The sequence below is a fragment of the Euphorbia lathyris genome, chromosome 9 (genome assembly GCF_963576675.1).
Source record: "Euphorbia lathyris chromosome 9, ddEupLath1.1, whole genome shotgun sequence".
Taxonomy (NCBI): domain Eukaryota; kingdom Viridiplantae; phylum Streptophyta; class Magnoliopsida; order Malpighiales; family Euphorbiaceae; genus Euphorbia; species Euphorbia lathyris.
Window position 1 is genome coordinate 44,098,975 of NC_088918.1, and position 5,240 is coordinate 44,104,214.

Below are 5,240 nucleotides of genomic sequence, written 5' to 3' on the forward strand. Positions count from 1 at the left end.
ATGATGAATTAAATTTCAAAGGTTATATACGGCTAGTAGCAATAAGGACCTAATAGGTCGCGCATGGGACTTGGAACCAGAGGACGAAACAGTAATTAGTGGGACAAAACTATATGGGCCGAAATTTGTAGTTAATTAGGGATAAATTAATTTGATTAATAATTATAATTAGATTATAATTGTGAATTAAATTAAAGGATTATCTGATAATATTAATTAGAGGTTTTAATGTGATTATAACTCTAATTGATTATCCCTAACATAAATTAAATAACTAATTAGATTAGTATTATTGTCTAAATATAATTAGTTATTATTTATATAATAATAAGTATTTATTTAATTATCTAATTAGTAATTCTATTCCGAATAGGATTCTAATTAATTAATTAATTAACTAATGCAACTAGGGTTAGGGTTTGAGAAGTCTATAAATAGACCCCTCTCCCTGTAAATTTCGGCCAACACAACAAAAGGAGGCTAAGGAACTATTCCGAAATCATCCCGACTAAATTACTATCTTTCTTACTCTCTCTTTGATCTCGTGTCGATTCCTTTAGAGGCAATCATTGCGATTGCTATTTATTAAGGTTGATTACTAACAGTCTTTCTTTTCTGTGTTAATCATTATTCGTGACTCACAGATTAAGAGTTGTGGACACTTCGTTTGCAACTGTAGATAGTTCGTCAGATAAGGTATTTCACTCTATCCCTTTTTATATGAAATAACAATTAACAGATCTTGGAAAAATGGAAATAGATAAAATAGATAAAACTTTATCATTCCGTTGTGCCTAGGCTTGTCTATTTTCCTACACTACCTCCAACCACATTATATTTAGGGAGCTTCTCCTTGGGGAGCTTTTTTTTTTATTGTTGTTTGAGGCTGTTCCCTCATGAAAATGAGGGAATAACCATCTTAGCAAGCTTGGCCAGTTTAGGCTGGTGGTTGTAAGTATTTCTATTCAATTATTTAATGAATAATGTTTATCTTAAATGGTTGTTGATATCGCATTTCTTGTAAACTTTGTCTCTGATGACTCTCCGATGACCTGAGATCATAAAAGATGTCAAAAAAGGGGATGGAGTTCCGGTGAACCCTCTCCGATGCTAAAGTTATGAGATATTAGAGATACTATCTAGCCAACAAGTAACAAAGAGTGAAGTATTGAATAGTTGAAGTAAGATACCTGAGCTTCTGGAATGTCTCTGCTATTTATAGATAAAATAAAGTGTACATGGACACGTGGTAGCGCCTGATAGGTCTTCGAACCTTATCTTTCCATGCAACAACATTTCTGAATGTGTGGAGCGTGTATTTGGAATCCAGCATGCTCATTGGTCCACGTGTTTCCAAATACAGCTCCCGAAGACAACCTTCAGATGTAATTTGGTCGAAGCCATGATTTTGGCAAAGAGTGACACTATAATGGGCTTTGGTGTAATTGGGCCCATCTGAAGACTTCGGATCATAACGGGGCCTGGCTTTCGAAAGCCCAAATGATTTAGTATCGTATCAAATGTCCATCCAGAGTGCAATTATGAAATTCTTCTCGGTTTTCATCGATCAGAACGCCAAAAGACATTACCGACATCAATGACGTCACCGTAGTTATTAACCTGCTGCCTTCTCTATAGAGATTTTAGTGATGGAAGACATGCTTCATTTATCCCAAGATAAATAAACTTTGGTCTGTCTCATCCTCAAAGCTCTATAAATTGATCCTTTCAACTTCAAAGCTCATCTTCTCCAATTTATGCATCTTCTGCAATTTATTAAGAACTGTAAGTTTCTGGCCTTTTCCTTTTCTTCCTCTTAAGCTTTTTGTTTCTTTATTGCATTTGAAATGGCTTCATCTTCAAAACACAGAATTAAAAAAGTTCGAAGATAACTACAAAGTACCTCTGACACCCTTAATGAAATCTCAGATCTCTCTAATGAGATTATTGAGACCTTAGAAAGCCCTAGCGAAAATGATACTGCTGAGATAGTTGAGACCTTAGAAAGTCCCAATGAAAATGTTACTGCTAAAAAAGTGGCAAAACCTCGAAAAGTTAACCTCAACGTTTTTAACCAACCATCCACTTTGTCTGAATATCACCTGAACGCCCTTCCAATGGCTTCAGCAAATGACTTTTTCGTTGCCTAAAGAAAATGAAAGGTCTCATCTTCCCCCCTCCTCCACAAAACTATGCATGTTTACCCAATTCTTGGAGTGGGAAATGAAGTTTACCCTTCTCTGAGGTATAGAAGCTATTTTAACCGAATTCAATATTTCACCTTGCCAAATAACTCCCAACGCCTGGTTGGAGTTATTTAGTTTTAACAAAATCTGCACATACATTATCATTCAACTAACCAGAGCTTTATTTTGGCATCCCACGAGAAAACCCGAACAGGATATGAAAAGACGCCCTTTTTTGAAGAATAAAGTTCAAAGTATCAAAGACTTCAAGCCGAAGTGGTTCTAGATAGAACCGAATGGCATAGACCCAAATAATCCCTATGCTTGAGGATTTCCTTCGTCAATACCTGGAATGATAAGCCGAAGGATTCCAAGATATGGAAACTCGCAAGGTAATTGACCCCTGAAGAAATAGTTTATGTCGAACGAATTAGTTCCTACAACATTCAGTGGAAATTCCAAAAGATGATGAAAATCATCCGAAGAGGGGGGTATACTGGATTCTTTAGTAAGAAGCACAAGATCGTCTATCCTGATCCAAAACGCGTTGAAGGCGTAACATGTATATTTTTCTTCGTTCTTGAATTTATGTTTTTCTTTTTCTTGCCGTAGGAGATTCTGATCATTTCCATCATTCGTGATATAACCCCCTCACTAGGATCACATGATATCTCACACAACATCAGTTACAGACATGCTTTCAATTCTCCATCATATAAACTTCAATCTCATATAAACTTTACATATTATACATAAGAGAAACCATTTACAATTTACAATACATGTTTACATCATTATCCTACATAGAGGATTTACAAAACAAAAGTACATCACAGTACTCCGAAATGCCTAGACGAGAATGGACTTACACTGCCGGTGCAACCTTAAACAAGAAGAACTCCACCTAACCTATAAAAATCTATGGGCAAGGGGTGACCTGCCTACTCAATAAACATATTACGCATATATGTATACAAAAGAAATGTAAAGAACACATATCAAAATATATCATCAGTACCAAGTTAGAATTTTCAATAGAAACATATTCACTTGTTTCACTTATTATAGTAATACTTCTTTTAGTAAGTAAGGGCCCTGCTATACTTAGATAATATATATAAAATGGTCCTTGGGCCCAATTGGAATACAATCATTTGTGCTATGGAGGAGTTAAACTCAACTCACATACTCGTATATCTCAACACATGTGCTTCCGGCTCACAATATTCGAATAGCACTCTCAACTAGGACCATTTCACATATCCATCTAAGCAAGCTCATATTCATTTCTTATCCAACCATTATTCAGTTCCAATATGTGCACAAGGCTCAACATGCCATATTTACTCATAACACTACAACGTACTCAATCATATCACTTTCGTATCACAAATACTCAAACATTATTCACATCAGATTCAACCACATCCCACACTCAACAAGTTACAATCCACAATGCATTCATACACATATATATAAGCAATATGCTTACCGTCGCACTCGGTTCGATCTATTCTACACGATCGGGTGTGTGTTCAATTGCACCTTGTCCTCCTAATGTCACATAACATTTATAAAATTAGTCTTAACATAAACTTAATGAAAATATAAACTAATGAATTCTATATGATTTACAAGACACTAACTCCACAAAGTTCATACAATCTAATCCTTTTGTCTTAGATCATCACATGACCTACTTGCACACATTCTGCCATAACTCTCTCAATATGAATCCAAATGCCATGTTTTTTAAATCTACTGAAACTAGACATATATGGGCATAACATATCCAAAATTCACATTAATATCACTTCTACACAATATATGACATGCAAAATGATTCTATCTTGTTTCCAACCAAGAAACAGAATACCCAACTTTTCATTTACCATAATTCACTCAACCTAGCTCACACTAAACACAATGGATTGCCAAATCCTTTTAGATACATATACGTCAAGTATTTAGGAAAACTATTGTATAAATAAACTTTCCCAAATTATGACTCTAGGGTCCTCAAAATGCTACCTCAACATGGCTGCCTCATATGACATTCAATTTCAAGGCAGTCATGTTCCATCTAGGTTTTCTTCATCTATATATTGACTTAAAGTCCCACATATTACAGAGAGTTTCTTAACATATATAGGAACATAGTTTATTCATTATGTATTTCCGAATAATATCAAGATGAAAAACATGTTCCAAGATGACTGAAAACAGTACCCCATATTTTTGTTTAGGACACTTGATATATATCTTTCATTTGGACAGCCTATAACCACTTTAAACAACACCAAAACTCAACAAAATCAGTCATAACGCATCCACAACAAATCCTATCATCATACCTAGGTATTTTAGAATCTCAAACTCATAGAAAAGAAGCTAAAATAGCATACTAACCTTCAATTTGTGTCTCACCTAGTATGCTTCCTAACTTGGCTTGTTTGGCTTAAAAATGGAAGAAATGGGAAGAGTTTTCTTTGGAGATGTTTAGGATATGAAAAAGGAAGGTTTGCTGAAGCTATGATCGAAATTGTGGCTGAAAATAATAAGGATTGAGTTGTGTACATCCTTTTAAAAGTGAAGAGGTATAATTTGTCTTACTATTGGGTGACACCTCGTGCTTAGTGAGGTGCTTGCTCACAAACCTAAAATTCAGCCCTCCAAAAGTGTAATTTAATCAATTAAGGACATATTCATTCATTAATTTAAGTCCTAACTCAATTAACCAATCGTTACATCTTAACGACACACTAATCGCCTCTTAATCGCACGATAATCGCATAATGCATACGAAACTTCCTATGATAATGAGATGAATCTAAAATGTACGTATTCAATCATGAAAACATATATGAATGTGGGAAGACTCATATGTTAGGGTTTTAGGGATGTTACAATTCTTCCCCCCTTAAAGAATTTCGTCCTCGAAATTCACTTAACAGAAGCTTTAAATAGATAAGGATATTGTGTCCTTATATTTTCTTCTACCTCCCAAGTTGCCTCATCAAGTGTTTGATTATGACTCCATCTCACCTTAACCAT